Genomic DNA, 13,772 nt, shown 5'->3' with positions numbered 1-13,772 from the left:
ATTTCACGTGGAAAATTAACGTACGTGGGTCCATGTAGGGGATTTTCCGCTCCCCCCACCCCCGAGTCACCCCCTCAGTTTCCTTCCATTCATGTGATGATACCACTTTTTTCATGAAACCGTCAAGTAAACATTTAATGTCATATCATTTTTCATGGGTGATGGAAGGCCGGGAGCAGACTAGATTCAGTTAACAGGGGGCGTCTTAAGTTGGATGGAAAATTCTGCGCTGAAATGAGGTGAGCAAGGAGGAAACATTTGTGGCAAACGTACTTAAATTTTCATCCATCTCACTAGGCTTTCTATCTACTTATCTACCTGCCTTTCTGTCTGTCTGTCTGCCTGTCTATCTATTATCCATCCATCCATCCGTCCGTCCGTCCATCTCCCTAACAGTAGGATATCCTCTTAGGTACAGTCTCTTGGTACATTTCACATGGCCACGTCCCTTTATTGCAAAACTCCCGTTTTCCCCTTGTGGGGGCTGCTCCAATCACATCCATAGAGAGAGCACGGACCCCGTCCAGCAGAGTCCAGTTCGGGGCCAGGTCGCTTGAGTCGTCCCGTTTCCCCAGGCTTTCTGGAGCATTTCTCCAGCCTCTCTTCCTCTTTTGTGATGTTCACATTTTCTTAGTTGCCCCCCCTTCTCCTTTGGGTGTGTCCAGTGCTCCTGCATCGTCACATCCAGGTATGCATTCGCAGCAGGTGCTGCCTGCACAGGACAGGGCGGGGGGTCCTTCTCAGGGCCTCTCCCCAGGACGCCTGGACTTAAACCACCCCTCATAAGAGATGCCGGGCTTTTATATACACACACACACACACACACACACACACACACACACACACACACACAGGTTTTATACGCAGATATATAAGGTATATAGAACATATGTTTTACTCAATAAATTTTATTATATTTATAGTTTTACTGTGATCATCACAACCCAATTTGACAGCATTTCTATGCCAAACCCCCAGCCCATCCCTTCCCCTGAAACCTCTCTCCTTTGGAAACCATCAGTTTTCCAAAGTCTGTGAGTCTCTATCTGGTCTGCAAAGAAGTTCCTTGTGTCCTTTTTTTCAGATGCCACATGGAAGGGATAGCACAGGATGTGGGCATCTCACTGTCTGACTAGCGTCATGCAGCCTGATCATGTCCAGGTCCAGCCATGTTTCTGCAAATGCCATTATTTCTTTCCTTTTCAGGGCTGAGTAGTGTTCCATTGTGTATATGGACCCCATCTTTATCCACTCCTCTGTTGATGGACATGTAGGTTGCTTCCATGGCTTGGCTACTCTACATAGTACCGTAAGGACATGGGAGTATGTGTATCTTTTTTTTTTTTTACTTTTATAGCATTTTTTAAACTCAGTTACATTTATAGTTGTACAACAATCATCACAACCCAATTTTATAGCATGTCCATCCCAAACGCCCAGTGCATTCCCCGACCCCCAACCTGTCTTATTTGGAAACCCTAAGTTTTTCAAAGTCTGTACATGTATATTTCTGAGGCATGGTTTTCTCTGGAGAGATGCCCAGGAGTGGGATTGCTGGATCAAATGGTGGTCCTATGTTTAGTTTTCTGAGTCATCTCCGTACTGTTTTCCACAGGGGTTGCACCAATTTACCTTCCCACCAACAGTGTCACAGGGTTCCCTTTTCTCCACACCCTCTCCAGCACTTATAGTTTGTAGATGTTTGGATGATGGCCATTCTGGCTGGTGTAAGGTGGTACCTCATAGTGGTTTTGATTTGTGTTTCTCTAATAATCAGTGATGTTGAACATCTTTTCATGTGTTTTTTGGCCATCTGCATGTCTTCTTTGGAGAAGTGTCTGTTTAGGTCTTTGGCTCATTTTTTGATGGGCTTGTTTGTTTGTTTGTTTGTTTTTTGGTTTTGAGCTGCTGGAGGTGTTTGTATATTTTGGAGACGAATCCCTTGTCAGTCACTTCATTTGCAAAGATTTTCTCCCATTCTGTGGGTTGTCTTTTCATCTTCTTTAGGGGTTCCTTTGCTGTGCAAAAACTTTTAAGTTTAATTAGGTCCCATTTGTTTATTTTTGTTTTTATTGTCATTACTGTAGGAGGTGAATCTGAGAAGATATTGCTGTGGTTTATGTCTGAGAGGGTTTGGCCTATGTTTTCCTCTAAGAGTTTTATAATGTCCAGTCTTATATTTAGTCCCTTCATCCATTTTGAGTTTATTTTTATATACAATACTAGAGAATGTTCTACTTTCTTTCTTTTGCGTGCGGCTGTCCAGTTTTCCCAGCACTGCTTATGAAAGGGACTGTCTTCTCTTCATTGTGTATTCTTGCCTCCTTTGTCAGAGGTGAGTTGGCCGTAGGTACGTGGGTTTAATTCTGGGCTTTCTATCCTGTCCCATAATCTATATCTCTGTCTTTGTGCCAGGACCATACTGTTTTGACTGCAGCTTTGTGGTACAGGCTGAAGTCGGGGAGCCTGCTTCCTCCAGCTCCATTTTTCTTTCTCAGGATGGCTTTGGCTCTTCTGGGTCTTTTGTGTTTCCAGACAAATATTTAACTATTTTGTTCTAGTTCCGTGGAAAACGTCCTGGTCATTTGACTGGGCTTGCCCTGAAGCTGCAGACTGCCTTGGGTGGTGTGGTCGTTTGGATAATGTGGATTCTTCCATCCAAGAGCATGGGAGGTCTTTCCATGTGTTTTGTGCATCTTTGATTTCTTTCATCAGCATTTTGTAGTTTTCAGAGTACAGGTTTTTGTCTCTTTAGGTAGGTTTATTCCTAAGTATTTTACTCTTTTCGACGTGATGGTAAATGGGATTGTTTCCCTAATTTCTCTTTCTGATCCTTCATTGTTAGTGTATAGAAATGCAGTCAATTTCTGTGTGTTAATTTTGTATCCTGCGACTTTACCAAATTGATGGATGCGCTAACAGTTTCTGGTAGCCTCTTTAGGGTTTTCTAGGTGTAGCATCATGTCATCTGCAAACAGGGATACTTTTACTTCTTCCTTTCCGGTTGGGATTCCTTTTATTTCTTTTTCTTCTCTGATTGCCGTGGCAGGGATGCTGGTCTGGATGACAATTGCATGTTACGGGGGTGGAACTGAGTTCCTCAAAAAGGCATGTCCCTGTCCTGACTCCTGACACCTGCAGTAGAACCTTATTTGGGAAGAGAGTCTGTGCGGATGTGATGAAGCGAAGGGTCTGAGAGGAGGTCTTCCTGGATGAGGGGGGCCCTCCCTCCAAGGACAGTGTCCTTCTGAGAGACACAAGAGGAGACGCAGTCACAGAGGAGAAGCCACGGGAAGACAGAGGCAGAGACGGAAGGGAGGCGGCCACCAGCCCAGGGCCTCCTGGAGCCCCCAGAAGCTGGAAGAGGCAGGAAGGACCCTCCCCTGGAGCCTCTGGAGGGAGGGCAGCCCTGAGACCCCTTGACCTCAGACACCGGGTCCCCAGGGGAGGGGAGGGTGGAGGGTTGTTGTTTTAAACCCCTGATGGGGTGCTTAGTGATGGCAGCCTCAGGACAGTGACCCATACTGACAAGTTTCTGTTCTATCCGCGGGCCCGGGGAACCCCCCAGTCACCAGCTGGCACTTTCTACCCTAAACCAGAGCTGCCCTCAGCACACCTTGTTTATCCACTGTTCCTTCCTGGCTCAGCAAGGAACCCCAGGCTTATGGGTAGGCTCCCTGACCGAGCCCTGGGCTCTGCCACTTCCTGACCCTAAATTGTCCCCCTCTGGCCAGGCCTCTCTTTCTGGGGTTGGTGTCTAGGAGAACAGCCTCCGCCCGACCTCACCTCTTCTCAGTTAAACAGCATCCAGGTTCTACCTGTGTTCCATGTACTCAGGTGGGGTCGGCCTTTGGCCTTGCATCCCCCAAAACCTGTGTGTTCATTGCACTTAGACACCAGACACACCCTGGCAACGCTCAGTCCTTGGACTCGGTCTTAGCAGAGGGTCATGGCTTTCTTATGTTCCAGATGCAAAACAGAGTTAATCTGCAAGCCCTGGAGTTCCCGTAGTGGCTCAATGGTAAGGAACCCAAGATAGCATCCGTGAGGACACGGGTTCCATCCCTGGCCTCGCTCAGTGGGTTCAGGATCTGGTGTTGCCGTGAGCTGGGGAGTAGGTCACAGACGTGGCTCGGATCCCAGGTTGCTGGGGCTGTGGCATAGGTCGGCAGGTGCAGCTCCGATTCAACCCCTAGGTCTGGGAACTTCCATATGCCGTGGGTGGAGCCCTAAAAAACCCAGAAAATAAAATGTTCTGCTCACACCCCCCTCTCCGGGGGGGTGGGCTCCTTTCTCAGAGACCCTCGCTCCAGGGCATCTGGGATTCTCAGGGGACCCTCGTGGGTTTTGGCATGGGGTCTGCGCAGCCTACAAGCCCCTTATCTCTGACCTTATTCACCTGGGCCTGGGGGCATCGAGGGGACTCAGAGGGAGGTGTGTCTGTGAAGTGTTATGTCTGCTGCAGTTCCATGCTCAAAAGGGCTTTTCAGGGTCCCTTCCTTTAAAATATTCTTTTCTGGAGTTCCCTGGTGGTGCAGGGGTTTAAGGATCTGGTGTTGTCCCTGCTCTGGCTCCGGCTGGATCCCTGGCCCTGGGAATGTGCACCTGACATTGGTATAGCCCCTGAAAAAACCCCAAAAAACCCCAAACAATAAAATATCCTTTTCTGGGTGCCAAGCACGTCCTGATATGTCAGCACGCCCTGCGTCTGTGTCTGTGTCAGTGGCGTTTTGGGGAGATTTCGCGCTTCACCCACAGAGGTTTTGACGGCGTCTCAAGAGCAAGAAGAAGGACAGCTCTGGGTTCTGGTCACAAGGTCTGAATCAAGACACCAAGCGAGAGCCAAGTGTCGGGGTGGGGCAGGATCAAGCCCCCCGAGGCCTCTCAGCTCCTTCTCAAATCTTATTTGGATGCCAGTCTCCTGGGCCCCTTTGTAGGACTTGACAGAAATTGCATGAGTGTGGCCTTCTGCTTATGGCTAAAGGATTGTCTCACTAGTCATGAAGACATTTGAGGGACTATTTGTTGTTTTATTTATTTTAAATTTTTATCTTTTTTTTTTTTTTATGGCTGCACCTGCGGCCTACGGAAGTTCCCAGGCTAGGGGTCGAATCAGAGCTGCACCTGCCGGTCTATGCCACAGCCCCGGCGACACCAGATCCAAGCCGCCTCTGTCACCTACATCACAGCTCACGGTAGCACTGGATCCTTAACCCACTGAGTGGGGCCAGGGGTGGAACCCGCATCCTCATGGATCCTGTATCAGGCTCTTAACCTACTGAGCCATGACAGGAACTCCTATTTATTTGGTACATTAATTAATTTTGATTGGAATAGAGTTGATTTACAATCTTGTGTTCGTTTCAGGAGGACAGTGTATGGATTCAGTCATATATGCATATAAATTCTTTTTCGGATTTGATTCCTTGATAGATGAGGGCAAAACATTGAGGGGAGTTCCCTGTGCTGTCCGGTAGGTCCTGGCTGGTTTTAGGGCCTCTCTTGAAACAGCGCAGAGGCGTTAGGAGATGAAAGCTGCGCGCCTTTCTCTGTCTCTCTGTCCGCCTCTCTGTTGCTGACAGTCGGCTGATCTGTCAAGCGGCTCTGACCAGCCTGTTCACACAGCTGGTGTCCGGGTTCACCCATGAGACAAGCACTTTTGAACTGACAGGGCTGCTGCTTGTAAACTCCTATTTCCTGGCAGGCCCCCAACCCCGGGGGCCCACTCTTTCTTTTCTTTTTTTTTTTTTCTTCTTCACAGAAGGGTGCTTCACATTCATTAATGCATCCACCTTGCCTGGCTTCCTGCTTCACAGACAGAGGCTGAAGTTGCAGGTGCCATTCTGAGGAGACCTCTGAAGGTGCAGCTTGAAAATGGAAAAAAAAAAAAAAAAAAAAAAAAAAAAGTCTTGCAAAAGAAAAGCCGAGCCTTCTGGCTTTGGGGCAGAAAGAGGTGTCTGGCTCGTTAGGTGGTGCCAGGAGCTTGGAGAGAAAGACGCCCGAGGCAGGGAACGCGGGGATCGGGGCCGCGTCCTGCCGGGGGCGGATGGACATTGCGCGGGTGTAGACGGCCGGCGGCATGCAAATCACCTGTGATCTGCTGCGTGCCGGTTGTGCAGTGGAGGGGAACGTTAACGCAGCGACGGAGAGGAGGCTACTATGCCTGGGCGTCTGTGCTTAGCCGGGAGCTGAGGTTCCGCGGAGCACGCGCGGGGCAGGTGGCGCGTCCCGGGCACCCATCAGCCGCCCCGCGTCGGGAGTTGGAAGTGGACAGAACGGAGCAGCCCTCCCTCCGGCCACACACAGGTAATGCGGGTCCCTGGGTGGCCCGGAGACAGGAGCCTGCAGGCTGTGGAGGCTTGAAGGCGTCACGTCCCACATAAAGAGGGGTCTCAGCCTCAGAGGGGCCAGGGGGCTACCGCCGACGCAGGGACCCTGGCAGGGCGCCCAGCGGGGATAGAGGTCTCGGTCTGGACCCACCCACGCGGGTGGCAGTGGTGGCGGTGTTTTCAGATGTGAGTCACTCTGATCCCCGTCTGGTGCTCTCTTGTCTTGGAGTCCCTGACGCCCTGGGACAGGACGGGACTGTCTTTTCCTCGCTTCTTTGCAACCTGCTTGGAGAAGTCTTGGGACCGTTTTTAAACTGGGTGGTTTGTTTTCCTATTTTTTTCCTTGTCTTGTCTTCATCTTTTTAGGGCCACACCAGTGGCATATGGAGGTTCCCAGGCTAGGGGTCGAATTGGAGCTGCAGCTGCAGGTCTACACCACAGCCACGGCAACTCGGGATCCGAGCTGCATCTGTGACCTACGCCGCAGCTCCTGGCAAGGCCAGATCCTTAACCCACTGTGCAAGGCTGGGGATCAAACCCACGTCCTCGTGGATACTAATCGGCTTCGTTTCCACTGAGGCACAACAGGAACTCCTGTTTTCCTATTGTTGGTTGTTTAAGAGCTCTTTATATATTTTGGATTCTGTTCTTTTTTTTTCCCCAGAGGTGTCTTTCACAAATCTTTTCTCCCACTCTGTGGCTCGTCTTCGTATGCTCTTGACAGGGTCGTTTGCAGCACAGACTTTTTATTTTATTTTGGGGGGTCGTGGCATGCAGCAGCCTCATGTGGAATCTCAGCTCCCAGGCCAGGGATTGAACCTGGGCCGCAGCTGTGAAAGCCCCGACAACCAGGGAACTCTCCAGATGTTTTTTAGTGTTGACAGCGTCCAACGTCTCTGTGATTTCTTTCATGGATTGTGACTTGGGTGTTGTGTCTTAAAAACCATCACCATGCCCCAGAGCAGCTAAGCGTTCTCCTACATGATCTTGTAGATGCTTATAGTTTTGTGTTTTACTTTTAGATTTGAGGTCCCTTTTGAGTTACAATAAAGAGAATCAGGTGTGTGTCTAGGTTCATATTTTTCGCCCGTGGCTGTGAGTTGTTCCAGTGCCACTAGTTGATGGGACCCTCTTTGCTCTGTTGCCGTGCCTTTGCTTTTTTGTCAAAGATGGGTTGACTGTATTTATGGTGTCTCTGTGCTTTCTCTTCTGCTCCCTTGACCTATTTCTCTATTCTTTCATCAATGCTACACTGTCTTGCTCTCGTTCTCTCTCTCTCTCTTTTTTTTTAAATTTACCTAAGAGGGAATTCTCTGGTGGTCTAGTGGTTAGGTCACTGCTGCAGCCCAGGGTTCAATCCCTGGTGTGGGAACTGATATTTTGACATCAAGCTGCTGCACACCACAGCCAAAAAACAAACAAACAAACAAAAAAACTACCTAGAATATTCCTAAAAGGTGATGATTCTCCTTTTTTTTAAGGTGAAAAATAGTAGCTATCCAATATGTCTTACAAGCGTGTAATGTTGTGATTCACAATTTTAAAAGGTTAGATTCCCTTTATAGTTTATATGCCATTTATAGTTATTGTAAAATTTTGGCTCCATTCCCTGCATCGTGCAGTCCATCCATGCAGCTTATTTCTTTATAATAGTAGTTTGTGCCACTTACTCCCCTCCCTCATCTTGCCTCTCCCTGCACTGTCTTGATGACTGTAGCTTTGAAGTTGTCAATCCTCCAATTTCGTTCTTGTCTTCCAATCGTGTAGTGGCTCTTCTGGGGTTTTTGCCTCTCCCCGTAGGCTCTAGAACCAGTTGTTCTATATCCACATCTTACAAGGAGGCATCAGGATGGCAGTGTCTCTGCCTTGCCCCCACACAGACACCTTAAATGAGGCTCAGAGTCCCTGTTGGAAAGACAGTCAGGTTCTGGTGGGTAAGTGAACTCAGCAACGTCTCAGACACCCTTGCTTTCTGAAAGTTTGAGATTTTATGCTGTGTTTTCTTGGATCCTGTTGTGCCTTCGATCAGCAGACACTGAACCTCTGCAAAGGGCAGGCTCAGGAGGAACAGTTACAATACAGCCAGGGCAACAGAAAATAAAACCATGAAGGCACTCAGAAAAAAGAAGAGAGGAGAATCTTTTAGAGTGGGGGGTAGAGAAGGTATTCCTGAACAGGACGCAGAATACAGAACGTGTAAAGGGGAAGAAGCTGTGACAGAAAGATATAAACTGAATGTCATGTGAAATGCCACTCACAAAACTAAAAGATGACCTGCAGAGGGCAAGAGCTGATGGCAGCATACACGCCAGAGAAAAAGGGACGTGACTCAGAACAGCCAGCACAATATTGCAGGAGAAGGACACAGTCAGAGGGCATTACCTGATGTGATCAAGACAGTGTGGTTCGGGTGAAAGAGACAAGGGAACAGAATAGCAAACCCAGAAATAGATTTGCACAGATGTCATCAATGATCATCACTAGAAATAGCCGCTACTGTGACCTTAATAAGAGCATTGAGTGGCCAGTGAGGAGACCAATGGGGCTGGGGGTCAGGCTCAGTAGGACAAAGGCATTGCCAACAGGAAATGCCAGTGTGAGAACAAACATGAAAAAGACACTCAACCAACCTCTATGGCCAAAATGAAGGTGCAAATTGAAATTTCAGTGAGACAGCACTTCTCACCCGTTGGTGGGAAAGATGAAACAGGTTGATGACACATTGTTGGTGAGAATGCAAAAAATGAGATTTCCCCCCACCCCCACCTTATTCTATTAGCTGCAAACCCAAATGGGCACAGTGTACATGTGAAGATATTTAATCCATCAGCTTCTGTTTTTTGGAAGAGATGGTAAAGAGTTACTGTAATTCCTCCTTTCGATGCTGGGTAGAATTCACCAGTGAATCCATCTGGACCTGGTGCTTTCTTTTTTGGAAGGTTATTAATTATCGCTTCTATTTCTTTAATAGAGATGGAGCTGTTCAAAGGGTCTCTTTCTCCTTGTGGGCATTTTGGCAGATTATGTCAAGGCAGTGCTCCACTTCATCTAAGTCATACAACGTGTGGGCATAGAATTGTTCACAGTTTTCCGTGATCAGCCTTTCAATGTCCATGAGATCTGTAGTGATGTCTCCTCTTTCATTTCTGATATTATTCATTTGCGTCTTTCTCTTTTTCTTAGTTAGCTTGACTACAGGTTTATCATTTTTTATTAATCTCTTCAAGGAACCAACTTTTGATATCTCCCCCCCCCTTGAGCTCCAGTTTTTAATTTCATTAATTTATGCCCTCATTTTTATTATTTCTTTTCTTCTGTTCACTTGGGATTTAAATGGCTCTTCTTGTTCTGGTTTCCTAAGGTGGGAGCTTAGAAGGTTGGTTTCAGATCTTTCTTCTTTTCTACTATATGCATTCAATTTCAAATGCGCACCCCTTTTGGATGGGCAGTTCTACTGCTGGGGAAGTCTTCTAGAAGTCAGTGTCACATGCATGCCCAGAAATGCTTGCAGAGGTGTGTGTGTGCACAGTCCGAAGTTCAGGCCATCCAGCCAAATGCCCACAGGTTGGGGAACAGGGTGAAATGCATCACAGGGCATTCAAGTGTGGAAAACAGCAGAGGGGAACTCTATGTGTGGGATGGGGACATTGTCAGTTTGTATAAAGCGGGAAGGGAGCGGGAGCTGATATGTACAACATGCAAAGTAAAACTCCTACCTGTGTGGGTGAGTGTACACACGTACGTGTTTGATGTACACTGAGGCGTGTCTGGAAGGATGCTTCAGAGCCAGCATCTCCCAGGGGCCACCTTGGAGTCGATGGTCCTAAAGGCGAAAAGCATGAGGAGAAGCACAAATACTGCTGTTTCTTTATATTTCTTGATTCAGAGCAAATATGCACATGCTCTCTAATTGGAAGGTCTAAACATTTAGGCAACGTTGAAACTCATTGGCACCTGGGATCCCAGAAGAGGCTGCTTTCACTTCTTCTTGGGTGGGAGGAACCTAGGAAGCTGCATAGAGAGGCAGCTTTGACCCTGGTCTTGTTGAGCTGTGTTGGGCTCCAGTGTGGAAGGACACTCATGAAAGCAAAAGGGGCCCTGTGGGGGGGAAGGTGCAGGGTGTGATGCTTCTGGTATGTTCCTCAAAGGGGTCTTGACATCCTCAACCTCCTCCTTGTCCCTCTGCTTCCCCAGCTCGTGCCCTTCCTTTCAAGCTTCTCTCTCCTTCTGTGATTTCTCTGCAGTCGCTCTGGTTCTTGGGATCCCTCCCCCCGAAAGATAGAAAGTCAGAGAGATAGATAATAGGTAGATGATTCATAGAGAGATGATAGATAAAAAATAGATAAGCAGGTAGGTAGGTTGATAAGATATAGGTGATAGATAGATAAATAGATAGATAGATAGATAGATAGATAGATAGATAGATAGATAGATAGATAGATAGATAGAGAGAGAGAGAGAGAGGGGGAGAGAGAGAGAGAGAGAGAGAGAAAGAGAGAAAGATAGAATCTCTGATGCTAAGTCAGGGTTTCTCAGCCTCGGCACTATTGACATTTGGGGCTTGATGGCTCTGATGTGGGGTGTCCTGTGCACTGTCAGGTGTTGAACACGGTCCCTGGTCTTCACCCACCACGTGCCAGTGGCTCCCCCTTCTCCCCGTTGTGACAACCAGAAATGTCTTCAGACATTGCTGAGTGTCTCCTGGCAAGGATGACAGTGTTGCCTGGGTGAGAAGCCCTGGGCTCCATCCATTGCCTGTCACCCCTCTAGTACCCGTCATGCGTCTAGATGACCTGTCCATCGAGACTTTTGCAGAAATAAGATTGCGTATGTGAATGGTGACCCTGGGACCCTGTTGTAAAATCCTGGCCACCCCCGTAAGTTGGCCCAAGGCTGAATTCTCAAGGCTAGTGTGGATCTGCCTCCAGGCATACACCTGTCCCCCTCTCCCTCCCAAGGCTGGAAGGGGCACTGGGTCTGGGTCATGGGGCATGTCCCCCAGCACTGTGGGTCTCTGGTGTAAGTGCTGCTGGGGAGACCTTTCACCCACTCTAGGCAGGAGACCTGAGCAGGAGAAGGTCAGGTCCTGCTTTGGGCCTTGGGTGCAGCCTTGGTGGCCAGACTTGGCATTCATCCTGGGCTTCCGCAAAGCTGCTCATCATTTATAGACCTCCCCCCCACCCCCGCCCCGAATATGTTGGCCAAGAAAAGGGGTCATGGACCATATGGCCGTTTTCACACCTTTGCTTCCATCGCCCTCCTCCTCCATCTTGCCCCGAGGCTGTCAGCTTTCTTTTATTTTGCAGGATCGTGGCTTTGGCTTTCTGAAGTCAATCAGCTAAATTCTTCTTCTTTTCCTTTGCATGGTCCTTCCCCACGGCCCCTGTAACAAATCGCCCCCCACTAGGGGCCTTGAACAACAAAGATCCAGTATCTGTCTGTTCTGGAGACCAGAAGTCTGAAATCAAGGGGTCTGCTGGGCTGGTTCCTTCTGGAGGGTCCAGGTTGTTCCAGGCTCTCGCCCAGCTGCTGGTGTTTGCTGATGAGCCCATCACATCCATCTCTGCCTCCGTCTCCACATGGCCTTCTCCCTCTCTTGTGTGTCTGTGTTGAAATGTCCCCTTTCTATAAGGACCCCAGCATAGAGGTCTCAGGTGCTCCTGCTCCAAGGGGACCTCATCTTAACCTAACTTATTACATCTGCAAAGACCCTCCTTGGAAACAGAGTCTTTGCAGGTGTGATGAAGGGAAGGGTCTGAGAGGAGGTCCTCCTGGATGAGGGGGGCCCTCCCTCCAAGGACAGTGTCCTCCTAGGAGGCATAAGAGGAGACCCAGACACAGAGGAGAAGCCACGGGAAGATGGAGGCAGAGACGGGAGGGAGGCGGGGCTGCCTGGAGACTCTGGAGGGAGTGTGGCCCTGGGACCCTTGACCTCAGACGTCTCCTTGTCTCCAGAATGGGGGAGGGTGGATGCAGGCTGTTTAAGCCCCCAGTTTGGGGTCACTGGCTCAGCCTTCCCAGGATCCCCTCCCGGTTACTGATCTAGTTGCCATCTATGGACACACCCCAGTTGACAACATGCTTCACTGGGTCCCTTGGTGCCACGGCAACCCTCAGAGGCTGGTGACAGTCTGGCTGGGGGGGGCCCATGCCCTGCGTTTTCCCAGCACTTCCTGCATTGGGCAGCTGTGACTTCAGCTTGGTTCCCTCATCCCGAGTCTGTTGAACAAGATCTGCTGGGCGGGAGCTCTCCTGGATGAGGGCAAACCGCCAGTCTGCTCTGCCCCTGTGCAGCACATGACGATTCCACGTAACTCAAAGCACTGACCCCGCCAGCTCTCCCAAATGGTGGCCCCCAGAAGCTTTGGGGTGAGGCCCCAAGGGCTTTCCTAGCAAAGTGCTACAACCTCGGTGGGACCAAAACCCATGAGGCAGCTCACACTAGCCAGCGCTGGAGGAGTCAAATTCACAGATGGAAACAACCCAAATGTCCATGGATGGATGGATGATGGATGGATGGACATATGGATGGATGGATGGATGGGGGATGGATGGATGGGTGGGTGGATGGTTGGAAGGATGGACATATGGATGGATGCAGGATGGATGATGGATGGATGGATGGGGGATGGATGGATGGGTGGGTGGAGAGATACACAGAACAGGATCCATCCACATGGTGGAGTATTATGCAGCCATGAAAAGGAGTGAAGCTCTGACACAGGCTGCCATGTGGATGGACCTTGAACCCACGATGCTCAGTGAGAGAAGCCAGACCCAGAAGGACAGACACTGTGGGATTCCATTCACAGGAAGTGTCCAGAAGAGATAAATCCACACACAGGAAGTGGGGTCGTGCTGCCAGGGGCTGGGGCGTGACCGCTCATGGGGACAGGGTCTCCTTTTGGGGCCATGAAAACTGTCTACAAACAGATAGAGGTGATAGTTGTCAAACTTTGTGAGTGTGGCCCATGCCACTGAGCTGTGCATGTCTACGGGGTGGACTGTCCGAGTCGTGCACTTGAACTTAATTTTTAAATGTGCGTACAGGCGGGCTGGGGCGGGAGGGCTGGGGGTGGCGGCCGTGGTGTTGGGGGGCTGTGGGGTGGACGTGCTCTGACATGCCAGCCCATGCGTGAGAACCCCCTGAAGTGTCCTCTTTCGCCAGCAGCCTTGAAGCTGTGTAAATATTGAAGACAGGTCAAGGTCAGCTCAGTCAGGCTGTGAAGAGAGGACCAGACAGGGTGGGGCGCACAGCAGCCCTGGGCAGCTGATGCAGCACGGCGGGTCTGCGTGCACTTTCCCGCAGGGCTCGTCGGCCGCTCCTCCCAGCCACCTGCCTGGGGCAGCCCCCCTGCCCGGCCTCCTGCCTCGTGCAGGAGCCACCTCTGTGCGCCCGGCGCCTGGCAGGGTGTCTGCTGCCCCTGAGACCGTTTTGCACTC

At 49.8% G+C, this 13,772-nt stretch overlaps 1 protein-coding gene across 2 annotated transcripts in view; it reads left to right on the top strand.

Annotated features, from left to right (window-relative positions):
* P2RY8 (P2Y receptor family member 8) overlaps positions 1-13,772 on the top strand; it is a 50,372-nt gene that overhangs the window by 26,653 nt on the left and 9,947 nt on the right. The window contains exon 1 of one of the 2 annotated variants that reach the window (XM_021081377.2): positions 6,116-6,306. The exons of the other annotated variant lie outside the window; for it this stretch is intronic. The gene's annotated coding sequence lies outside the window, so the exon portion shown is untranslated. Of the gene's footprint in view, positions 1-6,115; positions 6,307-13,772 lie in introns of those variants that run through there. 2 annotated transcript variants of the gene reach the window in all.

This window comes from Sus scrofa, chromosome X, assembly GCF_054392235.1.
Source record: "Sus scrofa isolate SSC_HxYL_T2T_F1_AM1 chromosome X, Sscrofa_HxYL_maternal_Yorkshire_Landrace_v2.0, whole genome shotgun sequence".
Taxonomy (NCBI): Eukaryota; Metazoa; Chordata; class Mammalia; order Artiodactyla; family Suidae; genus Sus; species Sus scrofa.
Note: the sequence above shows the minus strand (reverse complement) of the source record. Positions and strands in the feature narration are given on the sequence as shown.